Source organism: Canis aureus, chromosome 13 (assembly GCF_053574225.1).
Source record: "Canis aureus isolate CA01 chromosome 13, VMU_Caureus_v.1.0, whole genome shotgun sequence".
Classification (NCBI taxonomy): Eukaryota; Metazoa; Chordata; class Mammalia; order Carnivora; family Canidae; genus Canis; species Canis aureus.
The window spans coordinates 67,246,561-67,268,146 of record NC_135623.1 but is presented as its reverse complement, the minus strand read 5'-3'; the positions used below and the strand labels follow the sequence as shown (position 1 = coordinate 67,268,146).

The window sequence follows — 21,586 nt, the reverse complement described above, 5'->3', positions numbered from 1 at the left end:
TTTAGATCCTCCACGGGAGGAAAGACAGACGTGATACCAGACATGACACCCTGCCAAGCCATGTAGGGTGTCAGGGATTGCCACAGCTCTGCAATAGACCTCTATTTAGTGTTAGAGGTCAAGACCTCATCGATGCTGCTCACACCAGTTCCTCAAAGGAGATGGTAACTCTCATGTAATTTTCTGTTTCTTTGTCAATAAATGTCTTGCTGAACGATGAGCTCTTTACATAGTAGAATTTGCTGATAAATTTCAACTCCGTATTTTACGGCTTCTTAGATCACCATCACGAAATTGATTCACACCTTGTAAATTTCTGTTAAGAAGGGTTTTCCTATGTTCTCTATGTCAAGGAATAAAGATCGAATAAAAATACTTCTTCTTTTACAAAATTTATTGCCTTTTCTTGTTTTTAATATACTGAAGGCTTTGTCCTGTATTATTTGCTATATAGAATGCTTAATCCTATTTTGGTGGCCATTGGACTCAAATCCTATTTAACTATGCTTTTATTAAATCTCTTAAAAAAAGAAGGGGGGGGCACCTGAGTGGCTCAGTGGTTGAGCAACTGCCTTTGACTTAGGGCGTGTTCCTGGGGTCCTTGGATGGAGTCCCACATCGGGCTCCCTGCATGGAGCGTGGTTCTCCCTCTGCCTGTGTCTCTGCCTCTCTCTCTCTCTCTCATGAATAAATACATACAATTTTTCTAAAAAAGAAATCTCTTATTAATCTTTTTTCCACCAACATAACTTAGCAGCAGATGAATGCTGCTATTTTCTAAAAGAAAAAAAATAATTATTCTGTTTATTAAAAGCATTAGATAGTTATGAGACAAGTTAGGAACCAAAGAATTTGGCTATAAAAATATAGTAGCCAAAAATAAAAAAGATAGTTACATTTTTTTAAAGATTTTACTTGTTTATTCATGAGACACACGGAGAGAGGGAGGCAGAGACACAGGCAGAGGGAAAAGCAGGCTCCCTGCAGGGAGGCCAATGTGGGACTCGATTCTGGGATCCCAGGGTCATGCCCTGGGCCGAAGGCAGGCGCCAAACTTCTGAGCCAACAAAGGATCCCCGATAGTTACATTTTAAATTGTAAATAATGATGTTTAAAAGCTCTTTTGATGACATTTCACTGTAGTTTTTTCTTTAAAGAAAACTTAGACTTAAGTTGACCCAGCTACTTTACAGATTCTGTGTGTGTGTGCATGAATTTTTATATTGTTGATAGTTTTTTGGACACATAGAAACGTACTAGTGGCCAATTTTCATTCATTCTCTCACAATGAATGAAAAAAATAATTCTCTCAGAATGAATATTTGATTTAGAAGAGAAATACTTTATGTAGGCTATTCAACTGTTTCAGGTACTATTGGATATAATTACATACTTTTAATGGTTTATTTTAAGAAAGTGTGTTTTTTTATACATTGTGAAATTAATGAATAATTAAGGCTTAATACAACATGGCTTGACTAATTATGGGAATATATATATTTCAACTTACTGTATTACTTAAAGTAAAATATTTTTTCTTCTACTCACATATCACTAAAGTATATATTCTCTCTACTAAATAAAATTGAGAAGGCTTCTTTATAAAGGTTTTGAAAATTCACTATTTTGTACAATGACTCTAAGTCCGAGTCATAATTCTGCCAAGGGTTAACTGTGGAATCTTATAAAAACCACTTAACCTTTCTGGGTCTTAGTAACATCATCTAGACATGGTTTAAATGATTTCTGAGATCCGTTTGAGCTTAATATTCTAAGATTCTGTGAAATCGTCAAGCTGTGTCAAGATTTTTATGAAAAATAGATAACAATGCAATTACAGTGCCATGTCAGTTGTGTTATGAATAGCTGTAATAATAAAGTATACACATTTATCAGTAGACGTTTCTTTAGTGAGCCGGTGTGCTGACCACCGAAAAGGTAGTGTATTTTCCCTGTAAAAGGATTCAATTTTTAAAGTAAATACTCTCATCTTCTTAAATCCACAGGTGGAATAGTTTGCTACCCAGGGAAATCTGAAAGAATTATGCTTATGCTTACACAAGGTACGTTGACTTTAGGGATAAAATACATAATGCACACAGCAGATTAGATAGTTTTTCCCTTAGAAAATGACTTGTTTTAAAAAAAACTGGGTAAATATAAAGACTACCTAATTTAAATATTAAAAACAAACAGATCTTTAATAACAAAACCAGCTCTTAACAGTTTCAGAAGATTTTCTTAAGCATTTACTCATCTGATCCTCATAATGTGTTAGAGAAACAGCACAGATGTTACCATTTCTATTTTACAGATGAGGAGAAAGAGTGAGAGAGGTGAAGTGCATTTTCCAAGGACTTACAAGGAATGCAGAGGTACCAGCTTTCCCACCCTCCTCCCAATCCCACAGGGGTGTCCTTGGGCTCTGTGCTCCATGCTGGGGGAAGGGTCAGGAACAGGAAATTCAGTCTTGAGGTCAAGTATGCTAGGGGAGACACGAATAGGTCAGCAGTTATCTCAGCAGTTGTTGGGAAATAAGAGTAGCTTCATTCAATCCTCCTCAAAGATGCGGGTGGAGGGTTTAGAGGTCTCTCAGTTTCTTCTTGCTTGGGAAACTGTAAGAAGGTGAAAAATCAGGCACAACCTTCTTTGAGAATAAAACACACAGTTCTTTTCTAAAGGATCCTATTTATATTACACAAAAACATAAAATAAAAACATATAAAACAGACCTTAGAGTGTTGACTTGTGAAACTTGCCTCTTGGCCATGGCTCCTTACTTCTCTCCCTGCTCCTCCTCCCAAGAGGCCTCTGTAAATCTCACAGTCCAAAGTCTTACCTTATCCCCATGTTTCCATCTCTTCCCAGGAAGAAAGGAATTCTTCTGAGATCTTGTTAATTCAAGCATTTCAGTTGCAGCCTGTAGGCCGACTGCAGCTTATTCTGCTCACTTGCTCCTGATATTGTAGGAAGTAGGGGGGGTTCTGTTCTCCAAAGTGAGTGGGCATTCTCATTCTCATTTAGTCTTTCCCACACAACCCAGCAAAGTTGATGCTGCATTTCTCATAAAATACCTAAAATTATGATGTTTCAAAAGGTGAATGTTGATTTTCTTTCAAAGGCTGCCACAACAGTATCACATGAAGAAAGCTTACTTAGACTACTATTGTGACTTAGGCCTTTCTAAGTCACATTTGAATGAATAATCCTGACCTTATTTTTCTAAGAAACAACTGACAAATTGCAGGGTCTGCTTTTTATATACAAGGACCAATTCATTAGCCATGAATAACGCTGAACCATCTGGTATGGGAGGAGTCACCCCAATGTAGATTATTTTGATATCAGATTTTCTGCTGACTAGGGATGAGGTTGTATTCAGTTCATCCCAATGATGTGTGTATGTATATAAATATATGTGTATATATACAAATATATGCATAGATATGTATATGTGCACATATGTATGTGAATGTGTAGATATATCATGTGCATATGGATATGTAGATATGATATTCAATTTTCACTACTTCATGTGGCCTTTCAATTTGACAAATCTCTAAGTATTGCTTTCATGTTAATAATCACCATGAAAGACTTTGCCAGTATTTTCCAAAATTTTCAGTTTTCTTTTCTTTTCTTTCTTGCCACATGCCTCCTTGAAACTAAGTGTGGCAAAGTGACTTTTTGTGGGCAGGAACAACTGAATGAAAGTGATGCATGTCACTTCTAGTAGAACCACTTAAAAACCACTGCAGCTGCTTCATTCACATGACAATATAAGAATGCAGACTTCCCAGGTGCCTGGGTAGCTCAGTTGGTCAGTTCAGGGTCCTAGGATGAAGCACCGCATCAGCCCCTGCTCAGTGAGAAGCCTGCTTCTCCCTCTGCCCCTCCCCCAGCTCATGCATGTATGCTCTCTCTCTCTCTCTCAAATACAGAAATAAAATCCTTAAAAAAAAAAAAAGATAGACTTCTGTCCCTAGAGGAATCCGTGTTGGGCATCAAGAGTGAGTGAGAAATAAGCCTTTATAATTTTAAGAGTGAGATTTGGGGTGTTTATGAGAACAACACAACCTAGCTTATCCTGACCATTAGAGCAACTCTTACCAGGATCTTTTAATTTGTTGAATCTTGCTACTTCTTTTCTCTCTTTATATCCCTGATCTCTTCTAATGCTATTATGCTCTATGGAAATAATTTTTATTTTTTTATCAACATAGTTTTATGGAAGTTTGTGTCTGTTTTTATAGATATAAATTCTGTCATTAACCTCATGCTAAACTTATTGTCTATTTTTTCCGAATGCTTTAAATATGCAATATTTTGTAACCTAATGGCACAATTTTTAATATTGCTACAGAGGTCTTCTTCTGAACAAATCATTTAGAAATACTTGAGTATTCTATAGAAGAGGAATAAGAAGAAGAACACATAGGCAAAACTCATAAGAGGTATTAGGTGTGTATATATAATGTGTAAGCAGGTAGCTTGTGAGATGTAGGCCGAATGCATAAGATGAGCCAAATAAGATAAATAAGGTAGTAAGCAAGCTCTGTGTGAGATGAACATAGATATAAAGATAGATTAAGAGACACCTAATATTTGTGGCACCGTAAATATATGGGAGGCACTAAATATATGCAAATGCTTGAGTACTCCTAAGGTTTTAATTTTGTCACTCGTTGGTAATGTCCATTCAGGCCTTATATGTCTTTTACTCAAGAAACACAAATAAAATCCATAGCTTCTCATAGGCTGAGTCCAGTGAGATTTTTCAAATGGTGAGTCCGTGATTGCTCAGGCACACTTACCCTGCATCTCTCTGGTAGAGCAAGTATGTGTTCTGGTCCTAGGCTTCTTCTGTTTGTGGAACCTATTTACTCAAACCTCAATTCTTGTGCTTGTAACTATACCATTAATGGATAGTGTAGCTCAGAAGAAAGAGATGACATCCCTCTGTGTGTACGTATATATATGTGTATGTGTGTGTGTGTACACACAAAGAGAGAGCGACAGAGATAAGAGAGACAGAGAGAACTGCATAACCCAAAAGCTAGGTAGTACAGTCTTCCACTCTGCTTGCATACTATTCCAAGTGCATAACCTTTGCCATCTGTTCCCCTTTGTTTCTTGGTATGTACCTTAATTGATTAAATAAATCATATTATTTGAGCATTTTAATTTGTTCCATGTGCCTCTCTCTTCTGTGGCCTTTGGGATCTTGCCTGCCAGTATATTTAGAGGAGACCTCTGTATCAAAATAATTTGCATCATGACAGGTTCTTCATAACAGGATGTATTCTATTTTAAGGCTGGACTAGTAGACATTTTTACAATACTAGTTTGGCTGCTATATTTGATGATTATTAATTCTGCTATACAACCTTTGAAATATATTTGTAGATATGCATATTTGTTTTATATTTCTGAGAAGTTGCCCAAAGAAGAATGTACTGAATGCCACAAACCATCCTCCAGTGCACACTCCTTCAAACAAGTGGATATCCAAAATATTTTATGACTCTTTCACAAACTTTGTTTAAGGGCCTTTTATGTGTAATGCATTATATTAGATAATGTGGAAATTACAAACGTGGAGGGAATATAACATCTGTTTTTAAGGAGCTGATGTCTTACAGGGCAAGGAATGTTCATTGAAAGATAGAATTAAAAATGTAAAATGTAAAAACATACCATGATAGAGTACAACAGAAATCTAGAGGCAGGATCCAGAAGAAGGAGGGATGTCATTTATAAAAAAGAATCTAGAAAGGCTTTTGTGAATTTAGGAATGGAAGTCACATGTAAAGATAAATATTTGTCAAGGAAAGCTGACTGCCTGCTATGGGAACTTACACAATGCCGTTATCTTAGAATTTATAAAGTGGCAAGGTCAATTCAGAAGTTAATTTGTCTTATTTTTAAATGCAAGGAAGCAGAAGCAAACTTAATAATTCTGCTACTATAGTAAAAGCACACCGAAAGTTTATAATTCTATGGCAAAATATTGAAAAAACATGAGTGCAAACATCTTGGGTCAAAAAGCATGTATTGACCATGGAGTTATCTTCCAGAGGACAAGATTACATAGTTATTCTTAAAATATCCTTTAAATATAAACTTCATACAGTACATAAGTTGCCATTAAATAAAATAAGACTTATAAAATATTATTGCCAACTCTTACCAATCTCACGAATCTTGTCATTTTAAATATGCTCCACTGTAACAAAATAGATAAATCAATGATTTTAGAAAACTTAGAAAAATACCAACATGCATTCTTTTGAGTGTAACTAAAAATATGGGAATGATACAGTGCTTCTGAAATTTTAGCTATTCTTTTCACTTTTTCCTTGTTTAGTTTTTACATGACATGTTTAGCTGCTATAGTGATCTCGATTTCTTGTGAACAGAGTAATAAATACTGCTATATATATATATATATATATATATATATATATATACACATACAAGACATTAATGGGATTATATGTACATGTATATATTCTTGCCCAATTTTCTAGAAAATACCAGATCTTTTCTCATCATGCCTCTTCATCCAAGTCCAAAAAATCCGGCAGGGTCAGCATGGTCGGGCATGCAAGTTCTGTCCAGGGTGCTGAAGCCAGCCTTTCTGACTCAAGTCCATAACCTCACCATGAATCCAGTAAAGCACTCTTTTACTGCTCTACACTTATGTGACTAAGGAAATCTCAACTGCACACTCAAGAAATTGCCATCATTTTTTATAGATGGCTCAGAAATTAAAACCCATTAGTTAGTCCAAGTCTAATATCATGCCTCAGCCTTGCGTGTACTTCAGAACTCTTGAAAGAGCTCACTTTAATAAGTACACAATAGACTGATCTGTAGACTGGAATCATAGTTTAATAGTTTATGGAATCATAGTTTAATTTTCAAATAAACTGTACCTAAGTGAATGCTTACCAAGAGGGTAAGTGATGTCCTTTTAGTTGGGAAATACTAATAACAAGCATTTAGTCTGTTCCAGATACTGTTTGAAGCACTTCATATATATGCAATCATCACAACAACCCTATAAAATAAATACTGTTATTACTGTCATTCTATAGATGAGAAGCTTAAAATTCACAGCTAGAAAATGGTGGAACTAGGATACTGCACCAGGAATATGGGCCAAAGTATTCCCTTATTTCTAATGCTGTTGTGTGTATGTGCTCATTAATAATAATCAATTCTATCTGGTAGTTACTTAAATAGAGACAGTATTGCACAGTGATTAAGGAGGCTCAGAGGATAGACTTGGGCTCTAAATACCACCTGGGACATGAATAGTCACAGCAACTTTGCAAGTTGCTTTCCATTTCTGCACCTCAGTTTTCTTATCTATAAAATGAGTATAGAGCACTGGGTAGCTCAGTGCTTGAGTGTCTGCCTTCGGCTCAGGTCGTGATCCAGGGGTCCTGGGATCGAGTCCCGCATCAGGCTCCCTGTAAGGAGCCTGCTTCTCCCTCTACCTATATCTCTGCCTCTCTCTGTGTCTCATGAATAAATAAATAAAATCTTTAAAAAAATAATAATACTTGTTGCATAAAGTTGTTGTGAGGATTAAATGAGTTAAAGTATGTATTCAGGAAAATAGCTGACATATAAGTCTTAAGGAATATTATCTGTCATTGTTGCATGTTTCCATGAATGAATCTCTAACCAGATTTTTGATAAATTTTGTCATGTTCATAAGAAATTTGTAGCCAAGGCAGCCCAGGTGGCTCAGCGGTGTAGCGCTGCTTTCAGCCCGGGGTGTGATCCTGGAGACCTGGGATCAAGTCACACTTCGGGCTCCCTGCATGGAGCTTGCTTCTCCCCCTACTTGTGTCTCTGCTTCTCTCTTTCTCTGTGTCTCTCATGGATAAATAAATAAAATCTTAAAAAAAAAAAAAGAAATTTGGAGCCAAAGGATATGGCTTAAATATTGAATTTAATTTTAATTCTTATACTTTGATTTTATGGTTTAAATATAAATGTTTGGAGGCACCAGGATGTCTCAGTGGTTGAGTGTCTGCCTTTGGCTCAGATTGTGCTCCCGGAGTCCTGGAATCGAGTTCTGCATCAGACTCCCTGGAGGGAGCCTGCTTCTCTCTCTTCCTGTGTCTCTGCCTCTCTCTCTGTCTTTCATTAACAAATAAAAAATAAAAAAAATATATATAAAATAAAATATATATAAAACAAACAAATAAATAAATAAATAAATAAATAAATAAATAAATAAATAACTTTCACTGTGTTTCCCTCCCACATATACATCTTCTAACTTCGGTCTATGTAGCTGAGTAAATAAGAAACAATTATAAATTGCAAATGAAGACATCCAGATAAGCAGTGTTTTTCACTGTGCAGCTAGTTTACAATATATGGTACTGATAACATAAAGATAACCAATGAAAAATATTATAAATATTTAAATAAATAAATAGTTAATAAAGTTATAAATATTTAATATGATTAAAATTATTCTGTGTTTAATACCTAGGTACCTCATGAAATTTTGGTGTACAAAGAGAAAAACCAAAATGCAAAATTGAGTTTTATATTAAAAATTTCAAAGTCAATGTGAGAAGTAAACAAGTAGAGGTATATATATCAAGGAGCATGGAAATAAAAATGAGGAGAGGCATCTGAGGGAGATTTCAAAGAGTGTAAGTTTTTGACCTTCTGGATTAGTATGTTGTCTGAAAGAATAGCTTTTAAGGTGCAGGTCTGAAGTCAGATTTCGAGTCTTAATTTTACACTTTATGGTTGTGTGAACTCATGAAAACCCCTTATGCTTCATCTCATCTATTGAGTATTAAATGACATAATGCATACAAAGTAATTAACTCAAACTCTAGCTTATTGGTTTTCAGTGTAGTGTTTCTATTATGGAAGATGACAAAGAATTTGCCATGGAAGGGTTATTGAGTGTGGCTGAGTAACTTTTAGAAATAGGAAGATGACCTAAAGCAAAGAAGGAGGAAATGGCACTTAAGTAAAATGTAAGTGCATGTAGGTTGAGCAGTAGAAGAATAAACTAGAAAATTAGAAAGAGTCTAGATTTTATTTTTAATATGAGTATTCTTTTAATGTATGTGATGGAATACTTGATTCCTGGGTGAACACATAATGACAAAGTCAGTATGAAGTCAGTCATGTTTTACATGAGCTAATATTTAATCACAGTAGCATATATTTCTTAAAAAGTAGTATGTGTATAATTAAAGCTGATTATTCCACAGGGTGCATAAGGATTTACAAGCTATTTGTAATAACTCTAGTTGGCAACTGCTACCAATGATAAAGAACACTGAAGATTTTGCCTAGGGAATGACATCGTCAGGTTTGCATTTGAGAAAAGGATACTCTGTTCATGGTTGAAGGATGTATTGTGTAAAGGTAGAAGAGAGGGTGAGGCTGTAGGCATGAAATCAACTAGAGTCCCTTTCAATGGTTTGGAGAAGGGTTATGTATCAAGACATGTCTGTCTCAATAGGAAACGAAGACATTTAGTAAAGGAAATAATTACTGATATGTGAGCAGAGTTAACATAATCAATGGGTTATGACTAGTAAGAGTAGGAAGCCATTACCACCCTTAAGCCTTACTACTAGGTTTACTTCTCTTACGGTGTCATGAGACCCTCGTCGAGGGCAAGAATCATGGGGAAAGCTGTAATCATGGAGCACAGTATGCATCCGAACCACAATGAAGCCGAGAGGGAATGAGGGAAATATAAACTCAACTCTTTCTCTTCCCACTCTCCAAATCCTTCTGGTACCTCTGAACCAGTCCCCACCAGAAGCTAGGGAGCAAAGAAAACTCCAAAGAGGTCCACTCTCTGGAGAAGTGAGAAAAGCAAAAAAGAAGAGAATTAGGGGGTCAGGCAGAGACTAACCAGCACAAGATGAAAAGGTCTACATAAGAACAGTGGCAATGAGCATGCAGAAGTGGGAATAACTACAAGAAATGTTTACAAAGTAGGATCCATAGGACTTGATGACTCTATCATATCCCATAGGACTCTACAAACACACCTAATAAGCTGGAAAACATGCAATGACAGAATGGTATGATGTCAGTTGTGTTTTAAAATAACTGGATTTAATTAATCAAAGTAGAATAATTTGTTTAAAAAATAGTTGCATATATGCATTGATTATTCCAGTGGAGTACACATGAGAGGAAAGATCTTGCAGTGATATTTAGATTTCTTACTTGAAGACCTGGATGAATGGTGGAATTATTTACCTAGAAAAGGATTACAAAAGAGATAAAAAGGAGAAAGAGGGGCTAGAGTTGGAGTTAAAAAAAGGAAGTCAATAAGTTGCATAAAATTCATTTTAAAAATTTTATTTTATGTTTAAGAGAGAGAGAGAAAGAGACTGGTTGGGGGGGTGGGACATGCTGAAGGAGAGAGAGAATCTTAAGCAGGCTCCACAACCAGCACAGAGCCCACATGATGCAGGGCTCCATCTCACAACCCTGAGATCACAACCTGAAACAAAATCTAGAGTTGGACAGTTAACCAACTAAGTCACCTAGGTGCCCCTCATTTTGATTTTTAGCAATATTATTTAGTGGTGTATTGGAGTTTATAGCCAATGTAGTAAGATAAGAATAATCAAATAAAAACTATAGATAATGGCAGTAAGACAATTTTTTTTTATTTTTTTTTTTACCATTGACAGGTAATATATCTGCGTAGGAAATCCAAGAAAGTTCAAAACTAAAAACTATTAGAATGAAAGAGAGTAATAAAGTGGCTGCTTACAATACCAACATACAGTGATCAATAGCTTTCTTAATCATTATTTACAATCCATTAGAAAATAGAATGGTCCTATGTGTGAGGATCACTTTTAATGGTTGAAATCCTCATTTATTAGACACTAGTTGGGTTAATCAAGTTCCCAAAGACTTTTAAGTTAATATAGCTCTAGAGTTGCAGTACTGGCAACTTGTTTGGAGAAAGGTACAGCATACAGGTCTACAGTGGAACATAACAATTTCATAGCTGGTCATCATTTACTGAGGAAAAAATATCTCTGCAGTGAAAATTACCCTCCCACCTGTTCAGGACAACTGCAGAGAAAACTCTCCTGCTTAGATAAATGGCTTCAGGGTCTCAGGTTCCCTGGCAACAACTCCAGAGAGCTTATTAATGTGATATCAGGAAACTAAACTATGATTTTATAACATTGACAGTTCTGTTAGACTCAGCAGTGTATTGAAAAATGGGATATTGGTAGGCCCAAACAATTTTTTCCACTTCATTTTTTTTTGAAGTTTTATTAACCCCATGACCCTGGGTCTTAAAAGCATTGGTTTCCCTTTTTTTTTTAATATTATAGATTACTCTTTAATGAACATCTTTGTAGATAAATATTTTTCCCCTGGATTCTGCTTACTTCTCTATGATACATTAAAAAAAATAAAACACTACCTCAAAGGCTATAAAAATCCTTAAAGCACTTGGCATGTATTATAAGTTATAAGAATCTTTACTTGATAATGAAAAATTGTATCTCAATTTTTTAATTTGAATTTCAGTTTAATTTTCACACTTTTTTTGCCAATGGCAAAAGTTTTTTTGTGTTTTTTTTAAATGTCTCTTTTCTTCTTATCTACTGAGGTTTTAGTGCTTTTTATCAATTTATATGGACTTGTTATATATCGAATATGCCAACAATACCTGCTGAAAACACTTAGTCCAGGTTATTAAACTTTAAATTTTAATATGGTATTTTTGATATTCAAAAGATTTTGTTGTTTAATAAAATATATTACTATTTTTATTTTTGATTTCTTTCATTGCTTTTAGAAATTCCTTTTCTATATATTCTTAATTTATTTATTTTATAATGTTTAACACAAGTCTGTCTAGACCTAATTTGGCTCATAAACTAATAAAGCAAATAATTTAACTTGTACATCAGATCTTTATTACATAAAATGGGAATAGTGATTGTACCTACCTTAGAAGCTTGCTGTAAGGTTTAATTAAGTTAATTAATGTAAAGGGCTTAAAGCAGAGCCTGGTGTGTAGTGGACATTCAATGAATGTTAAACATTATTATTCACAACCATTTGTCCAAGTTCTAAAATCTAGAAATCTATGATTATGGGAAAGAATGTTCACAACTCATTTGGCATAAAATGCGACTGAACTGCTGTATGGCTTATTTTATCACGCTTGGTATGAATCTTCATATACTTCACTGCAGACAGAATGCTGTGTTTGATTTCAGGGGTGCTGGCCTAGGCCCCTGTGGGGATAATATACAAAATACATTAAATACTCCATGCTTTCTTTCTAAAAGAATAAGTGGACAAAAAAGTTTTAGAACGCAATTAGGTCCTGAACCTGGATTTGGGACTGTATTAGTTACTGGTCAGCTGCTAAATGCTGGGTACCATTTCAGGGATTATCTGCATGTTATTATTTTATTCAATCATCACGATGATCCAGTAATACATTTATTCATTCAATTCAGTAGTTTCTAGGCTCTGTTCAGGGTGTTTGGGATGTATCATTCATAAAACAGTTTAATTTCTCCTTCTTGCTCTGAGACGGCATCTCATTTCCTTGAGACCACATCATCACTCTTGTCATAATGAATAAAATAAACTTTTGGGAGGAGTGAGAACGAACACTATATTAAAAGTACACTAGATTTGCACATGTATCTTGATTTAAAAATATTAAAATAAATCGAGGAAAATTAGTTTGGATTGTATTTTACAGGACAAAGTGAGGTTCAGAGAGATTAAGATATATTGAAATTAAGGTATAGTAAAAGGTAAAATTGGAGTTATCACCTTTTTAAAAAAAATTATTTATTTATTCATGAGAGACACAGAGAGAGGCCGAGAGAAGAAGAGTCCCCACAGGGACCTTTTGAACCTCTTTCCACTGTTCCATGTTTATGCCTATTGGAAAGGTCCCTAACAGAATAGATTTCCTTGTCCCCCTCTCCTCTTCCTTCTCCCTGTTCTTGTCCTAGTCGGTGAAATCAGTTACACATAATTTAATGTTCACAATATCTGTTCAGGTCATAGCTCAGGAGGCCCTGTTTAGACGTGTTACGAATATAACCCTACCTTTGTATCCCACTTCTATTCTACTTTCTTTCCTTGTAAAATCCTCTCAAGTGAGAGGTGTATAAGACTGGTATCATTAACTTCCTTTTCCAAATGAGAAAGATAAGGTGACTAGGTTAAATGAATTGCTTAAGTTATAAAATACATCATTAAGAGAGTTAGGTCCAGAAGCAAGTTTGTAGCATTCTGAGCTCTTTCCACATGGCTCCCAAAATACTTCAGGAATTAAAGTGGACTTGGAAAATCAGGAACGTCTCTTAGGGTCTTTCCTTAGCAAATATATTTGTCCCTGTTTGCTCCTATAATAGTTAAAAAGATAGAACCTTAGGAAAGTAGTCTGCTGTAAAGATTAAGAACTATGACTCACTGAGAAACAAAGGGTTGCAGAAGGGGAGGTGGGTGACTGGCACTAAGGGGGGGCACATGATGAGATGAGCACTGGGTGTTATACTAACTATATGTTGGCAAATTGAATTTTTAAAAACTTAAAAAAAAGAGCTATGACTCAAAAATCAGAAAATTACCTCCCTGTTGTGAATATTTCATTCTGTGTTGTCCTTAATTCTATGCCTATAAATGGGGTCAACTAGGATAACTGAAGTAACTTGGATATATATACATATACAAAACAAGATCTGGCTGGAAATATTGTAGGCAGATCATTCATGCTACTATTACAGCTGAAAATGATGAGCATCTGATTAAGAAAATTTCCTACTTAATACAATGAGGAACTAATACAGGCTTAGGGAAGTCAGCCTCTCTACTTCGCAAAAACTTTCATTTTAGGAGAAATTGTATACATACCTTTTTTTCATAGCCTGCTATTGCTATACATAGTGTTCCCTTTTCATAAGCAGTGCTGCAGTTTCTTTCTTTAAAAGATTTATTTATTTATTTTAGAGAGAGAGCACAAGTTGGCGGGAGGGCAGAGGGAGAGAGAGTAAGAAGCAGACTCCTCGCTGAACCAGGAGCTTTCACAGGGCTCAGTCTCACAACCCTGGGATCATGACCTGAGCCGGAATCAAGAGCCCTAGGCTTAACCAGCGGATCCACCCAGGTGCTCCAGCAGTGTGGCCATTTCAAAAAAGTTTTCCTCATCTCTTCTTTCACCTTTATTTTATTTATTTTTTTTGTTTTGTTTTTTTCTTCTTTCACCTTTAAACAAAAGCTGTTCCTCTATGACCACTTCTATGTCATGTTAGGGCCAATGACCAGCACTACAGACAGAGCAACTAGAAAATGAGCATAAGATCATGAGATGGGCCGCCTGCCCTGTAACATAAGAATGCTTAATGGCAGAAGAACACACTGAAGCCAAAGTAAAAATTACATTAATATCGAGATCACAAGTTTGCAATAAATTAATTAGTCTGCTAACATATCTTTTATGAATACAAGGATCACTATTGTTTGTATGCATTATTTAATTTATGAGAGATTAATACAAAAAGCTAGTTTAGCGGGAAATCTCGAAAGAATGATAATCTGCTATATGTACCTTCTAACCTTTCCACAAATCCACTCAAATAACCCGTGTTACCCGAGTTGCTGAACATCAGCCAATTATCAAAAAGGTAAGATAAAAAAAGGACTTTGAAGAAATCTATACGAAACCTTTCTATTTAAAGAAGCTCAGTTATACATTTGCGTCTGGGGAATATTACTTTCTGTGATTAAAAAAACATATGGGACCTTTGAGATATAATATGTAAAATGACCTATTTTCCTTGTTAATATTCACGGCAGGGAAGAAAGCCTTAATTTGAATAGGTGATCTAGTTTACCTTCCCAGACCCACAAATGGATTAATTGTATAGAAAAGATAGCTTTGCTGAGGTTTTGTTTTTACTTAAATTAATGGCTTATGGTTATTTTTTTTTAATTTCATTTTATGGTGATCTGTCTCCAAGTGCAAAAATCCCTGCACTTTGCTTTATATCTAAAACTCTTTAAGGATAGATGGAAACTAAAATTTATTTGGTATCCTGAGGTTCTTTTTCCTTGTAAATAACCTTGGAAACATTCCTCAACAGGGATAATGAAAGTAAAATTCATGTTGAATTTAGTAACTGATGACAGAGTTCCCAAAAAACACATTGTCCACCTTGCCAAATTAAATATATATGTATATATATACACACATACACATACACACACACTATATATATATATATATATATATATATATATATATATATATATTTAAATGAAATCATCATGCTTCCATTTTCTCAAGGCAAAATTATCTAAAAATTGCTGTTGTGCCATTATGAGGGCTGGCTGTATGCATTCAAGATGGCAGAAAAAAAATCTTAAATTTGACTTGTTACTACTTTAGTTGCCTGGACAATTTTTGTAATCTCTCTAGGTACCTGTTTTTTCATCTGCAAAAGAAGTTAATAACACATTCATGTTGGCCGGGTAATTTTAAAGATCAAATGGACTAATGCCTGTAAGCACTCAGCACAGTATTTGACACATAATAAAGGCTTACTAATATTCGTTTTGCTTATTATTTATTATTTATCAACAGTTAACAAATTTGTACCCAGGAGAACTTGTTTTTAAAAAGCAATTAACTAGAAAAAAAAGCAATTAGCTATTAATGAGTTTATTAATTCAGATAAAACCAGAGTATAAAAGTTTTATAGTTCATGAAATCCACAAGGGAAAATATTAAAATATGTCTACTTTCCCACCCAAAACATTCATTGTTTTGGTGAAGAGAATCATGTATCAATATGAAAATATGGAGCAGAGCATCAATAATTGAGGCAAAGTTAATATTTCCACTCTGAATCTTCAATTCTAAGGCTTAATACATTTAAATAAGATTAGTATGTAAGTTAGGTTTGTAAGATATGAGCTTGGATATAAATTTTTTCTAAGAAATATGATCCTTTTTTCAATGTAACAATTGAATGTTTTGTTTTAGTTATTTATAGTCATCCATTTGGATAAAAATATCTTAAAATATACAAGAAGCATGACTTAAAAATTACGAGTAGGGAAAAAAGAACGCACTGGAAGTGGGAAATGTCAGTAACCCAGGCGGGGATCTTGGTAGGTTGATACACACTGGGGAAGAAGTTCTAGAGATGTAGTCAATTAACTTTGTTAAAATAGAGGGCCACAGTGAGAGCTCCAACACATTATTTTTAATTTTCTAAAACAGCTAGAATAATAAAACTGATTATTTTTCCATAGGACCCATAAACCTAAATTATGAGGGGGTGATTATTAAGCAAGAACATTTATCTGGGATCAAAGAACTGCAATTCGGAAAATGCAGATTTGGGTAGTTACCCAAATCGCATTTCACTAGGGAGCAAAAGTCAGGAGTTTTTAAAGCAAAGAGGGATTGCTTGTGTATGTTATTTACAAAGAGTTTTTGATTGGTGTTGGTGGCAGGAAAAAAAAGAAATCTTGGCTGAAAATAATTAGTTGCCAAGCAGTCTCTTACTATAGTAAGTTGTAGGTGTTTGGGCAGAGTCCTTGGAATATTTGTGGTTTGGCCCAGTTCAAAAGTTCGTGCTTCCTCCCCTAGGAAAGTGAATAAGCCCACATCCTTAATGGCCTGTTGATTCCATTTTAAAACCTTTTGACATAAGTGACCTATTTCATTCCACCTTTCACAGACCAAATACATTATCACATATGAATGTGTTTCATTTTTCTTAAAGGAAGAGATAGAGGTTTTACTTTCAGCCCTTTAGAGCAGTGATTAAAAAAAGAAGTGAGGGGTATTTTTTTTTTCTGATCTTTTTGGTTATATGTCTAAGTTCGCTAGATCTGCTAACTCCCTATGACCTTCTTGTCTCCACACTTGTGTGTTAGTCCAGAGAATGCTGAAGGACAGCAAGATAAACAGAGGCAATGAAGATAGATGGGGCATCAGAGAAGCAATCTAGGAAGGAAGGTTTACAGCTTGACCTTCTGATATACTTAGAACAGCATCATTAGCAGTTCTAATTACTTTTTTTCAAGCAATTAGATTGTTTGTCTATTCTCAAAGACGGTCATTGCTTACATTACCAGATTCTTACCTCTCTTAGGTTTTTTTCCATCTACTTTCTTTCCTAGTTGCCCTGATTTTTAAAAATACTCATTTCTAATAGTTGTTCGTGCATTTTATATGTTCTTTTGTACTTTGATTCGGAGGAAAGGCTAAGTGGCCATTCTTAAAAGTTTTTTCAAGTCTCTGAAAAGAATAAGGACATCAACAAGGATGCGAAATACTTATATATTAACAATATAATACATAAACGGTACTTAAAATATTTTAATTTGAAAACAAATGTCAACACTTGCAGATTTCCTATTTTCATGCTATGTGCATCATGGTCTTTCTGATACTTTATTTTTTTTTTTTTTTGAAGATTTTATTTTCATTTGAGAGAGAAAGAGATAGAGCACAAGCAAGGGGAGAGGCAGAGGGAGAGGGAGAAGCAGACTCCCTGCTGAGCTGGGTGCCCAACATGGGGCCCACATGATCCCAGGGTTGTGGGATCATGACCTGAACCAAAGGCAGATGCATAACCATCTGAGCCACTGGGGCGCCCCAGCGTGTTATTTTTTAGAAATAATTTCTGATCCTGCTCTTTCACACTTAATTTATTACCCTTTCCTAAGAAAAGTCCCAGTGGATTTCGCAATTCCCCAATGGATTAACAAGCCTCTTGAAGAAAGTTGTTATTGTATTGGGTCTTTCTCTTGGCATTTACAAAGATTAAGATGTTCCTAATTGTACTTATATTTGCAATGAATTCTAGTCCTGGTGTCTACACCTCTAGAGGACGATGGTGGCTGAAGCCACGGGCAGAGTCAGCACGTCCCTCAGTGGCCGTCGTCAAGTTTCCTGGCTGCCCCGCATCCCCCGCTGATGCTCAGTTTCTTGCAGGGATGACAGGGGCAGGTAACTGCGGGGACTTCCAGGGACCCCGGGCGGCTCTGGTTAATGAGTGCGAGCTCAGCTGCCCGGCTCTGTTCTGCTTTCTGCGCGAGGCCGCCCGGGGGGGGGGGGGAGGCGGCTGGGTCTCGGATCCCGGGCGCGTGTGCGTTCCTGTCCCCGGCCCCCCGAGGCTGTCTGTCTGTCTGTCCCCCCGATAGACCACCGATTGACACTGTAAAGAACGTGGGCCCAGACACGGTGGACGTCACGTGCTTGATGGCCTTCGGGGAGCCTGGGGCTGGCGTCGGCGGGCGGCCGCGAGCAGGTCGTGGGCCCCCCCGGGGGCTGGGGTCCGCGGGCAGCGCCAGCCGCAGCGTGTGCACCGCTCAGCCGCCCCTCGCGGAGGCTGCCTCGGCGCCGACCCCCAACCTCCTCGCCGGGGCGGGGGCTCCGGGGGCGCCGGTCCTTGCGCCGGCTGTCACCTAGCGGCCCCGGCCCTGGGGCGCCCGAGCGGCCGGGAGGCCAGAAAACTTTCCCCGCGCCCCTTGGCTTTGCCGTCAGCCTCCGCACCGACTCCGGCATCGTTGCCGCGGGGCGCGCACTTCGGGCCCGGGCTTCCCCCCCATCCCGGCCCCCGTCTGCCCCGCCCCCGACCCTCCGCGCAGACCCGTCCCGGCCGCACCGGGGACTGCGCGACCCAGAGCGGGCAGGTGCCGGGCGCCCCAGCTCCGCCCCCATCCCTCTTCCCCAGCTCCGCCCCCATCCCGACCCCCGACCCCCCACCCCCCACCAAGTCCCTCCGCGCAGACCCGTCCGGGCCGGGCCGGGCAGCGCCGGGGACTCCGCGACCAAGAGGGGGCAGGTGGCGGGCGCCCCAGCCCCGCCCCCATCCCGCCGCCCAAGCTCCTCCCGCCAGCACCGCCCTCACCCCTCTCCCCCGAGGCTCCGCCCCATCCCTCTCCCCCCGCAGGTCCGCCCCCCACCCGCTCCTTCCCTGCCCCGCCTCGCCCCTCCGCGCAGACCCGTCCGGGCCGCACCGGGACTCCTCGACCGAGCGCCGGCAGGTGGCGGGCGCCCCCAGCCCCGCCCCCATCCCCGCCCCCAGCTCCGTCCCCATCCCTCTCCCCCCCAGCTCCGCCCCCCGCCCCCCTCCCCGCCCCCGACCCTCCGCGCAGACCCGTCCGGGCCGCGCCGGGGACTCCGCGACCGAGCGCGGGCAGGTGGCGGGCGCCCCGAGCTCCGCCCCAGCCCCGTCCCCATCCCGGCCCTAGTCCCGCCCCCCGCCCCGCCCCCACCCAGGCCCCGCCCCCTCCCCCCCGCCCCTCCGCGCAGACCGTCCGGGCCGCGCCGGGGACTCCGCGACCGAGCGCGGGCGGGATGCGGGGGCGCCCCCGCTCCTCCCCGCCCGGCTCCTCCCCGCCCGGCTCCTCCCCGCCCCGCCCCGCTCGCCCCCGTCGGCGGCGGGGACTGCTGGCGTCGGCCCGCGCGGCTCCCCTCCGCCGGATGACATCATGGGAGCCGAGTGAGGCCGGCCCGGCGAGGGGGCGGGGGAGCTGCGGGCCGAGCCGCCGCGCGTCCGCGGGTGGGGAGGAGCGCGCCGCCCGCCGCTGACAAAGGCTGGAGCTGCTGCGCCGCGGGCCGCCTGTCGCGCTCGGGCCGGTGGCCGCCCGGGCCTCGCCGTCCGCCGGTGAGTGGCTCTGCCGGGAGCGCCCCCGCCCCGCCCCGCCCCGCCCCGGCCCGGCCCCGGCCCCGGCCCCCGACCCCGCGCGGCTCGGCGCGGCCCCGGCTCGGAGCGCGGGCGGCAGGTGCCGGAGCGCGGGCCGGCGACGAGCGAGGCTCCGGGGGGGACCCCGGCGGCTGCAGCGCGGGCCCGCTCCGTCCGGGCCCCGCCTCTCCGGGGCCGCGGGGCGCCCACCGCGCCCGCCCGCCGGGTCCTGGCCGCCAGCCGCGCCCCCGGGAGGCGCGCCGGGGCTCCCGAGGGCAGCCCGCGTCCCGGCGGCGGCGCCCAGTGCCCAGGTGCCCGGCGGCCGTCGGGTGGGCTCGGGCTCCGGGCGCCTCGGGTGCTGCCGCCGGCGGGGCTGGGAGCGGACTCGGACCCGGGGTGTCCTGCGCCCCCGGCGGCGGTCGCTGCTGCAGGCGCCGGGCGAGCCTCGTAGCTCCCGGCGGCCGGCGGACCCGAGTCTCCGCGAGCGCTCGAGGCACCGCCGGGTCGGGGACGTCCGGGGCGCCCGGGGCAGCAGCGCGCTCGGCGCAGGGGCGCGGCGGGGCGGGGCGGGGGCGCGGCCGGGCAGGTGCGCGGCGGGGCGGGGCAGGTGCGCGGCCGGGCAGGTGCGCGTTTTCCCGGGGCGCCCGGGGCAGCCGCGCTCTCGGCCGCAGGGGCGCGGCGGGGCGGGACAGGTGCGCGGCCGGGCAGGTGCGCGGCGGGGCGGGGCGGGGCAGGTGCGCGGCCGGGCAGGTGCGCGTTTTCCCGGGGCGCCCGGGGTCACTCGTAGTGTCGGGCGGTCCCTGCGGGCCGTGGGGGCTCCAGCGCGGGGATGCGCCGCCTCGCCGGGGCCGGGCTTGGGTGCTGCGGGGACTCCGGGCTGCGGGAGCCGCAGGACCCCCGCCGACCCCCGCCGACCCCCGCGCCCCGAGCCCCGCGAGCCCCGCGCCATCAGCGAATTCCCCCCGTTTGCCCGGACTCCGGCTTCCAGGTCGCAGAGCACTGGCGGTACCTACCGGGATGTCCGATATCAACGTGGAGCCATTTCCAAAAGAAGCACGAAAGTTTGCTACTTTGGGGCTCCGTTACCTTCTGTTGGGGCTTCGTCCGCCGCGATCTAGAGCAGCCGAGGTGTGAGCCGGGGCCGGCGTGGGCCGGGGCGGGGCGGGGCGGGGCGCGCCGACTGCCCGCGGTTCGCGGCCCAGGTTCCAGGGCCCGCCTCCAGCCTCCGAGCGGGGCCCCGGCCGGTGGAAGAAAGTAACAACCTGTTATAACGCAAATCGCAATTTTACTTTCTTTTTCTTGAAAAGGCTGGCTGGCTTGCCTGGAGACCCTTGCTTTTTCTTTAAAGGACAGGTGATCTTTCCAATAGCGTAGAATAAAAGTGAATTTTCTTGACCAGCGATTGATCTTCTGGTAAAGTGGGAGGTCTCTTTAGAACAGACCTAGGGGAGGATGAGTGGGATTTAACCATGTGGTGGAAGTGGAAAAGGAGCTGCCTGGATGAGATGAGGGAGGGAGATTGTACTGGATGTAACTGGTGGGACTAAAAGGATGTCACATCAGTTTTTTGGCTTTTTCAAAAGCTCACTATTGGCCTTTACACACTCGTCGCTCCTCCTGGGAAGTCAGTAATTAGATTTTTGATTGTGTTAGGTTATATTAAGAGGTCCCTGATACGAGCTTACCCGGATCCAGGGCTTTTGGGGTTAGCAGCGACATTTACTCCGTGATTCAGAAGTAATTTTATTTCATTGTTTCCTGACTTCTCATCACAAAGGGCTCCACCTGTTTGTTCAAAAGTTTTATTGCTCTTTAACTTTGCTGTACGCTTCCCTTTATAGTAAAAGTTAAGGGGCTTTAACATG

General features: G+C 41.6%; 1 protein-coding gene and 1 long non-coding RNA gene across 5 annotated transcripts in view; one reads left to right on the top strand and one right to left on the bottom strand.

Annotated features, from left to right (window-relative positions):
* Nucleotides 1–2,176: 2,176 nt before the first annotated feature.
* On the bottom strand, nucleotides 2,177–20,863 carry LOC144282644 (uncharacterized). The gene is made up of 5 exons (XR_013351144.1): nucleotides 20,735–20,863; nucleotides 6,955–7,063; nucleotides 6,191–6,226; nucleotides 2,840–3,074; nucleotides 2,177–2,615 (listed from the first exon to the last, which is right to left on the bottom strand). It is a non-coding gene; the product is annotated as an uncharacterized LOC144282644 (long non-coding RNA).
* The window catches only part of MARCHF1 (membrane associated ring-CH-type finger 1), an 800,751-nt gene continuing 798,640 nt past the window's right edge, over nucleotides 19,476–21,586 (top strand). Inside the window, exon 1 of one of the 4 annotated variants that reach the window (XM_077846553.1) lies at nucleotides 19,476–19,703. The gene's annotated coding sequence lies outside the window, so the exon portion shown is untranslated. The remainder of the gene's footprint in view (nucleotides 19,704–21,586) is intronic. The other 3 variants (XM_077846552.1, XM_077846554.1, XM_077846555.1) reach the window with 3 other exon arrangements.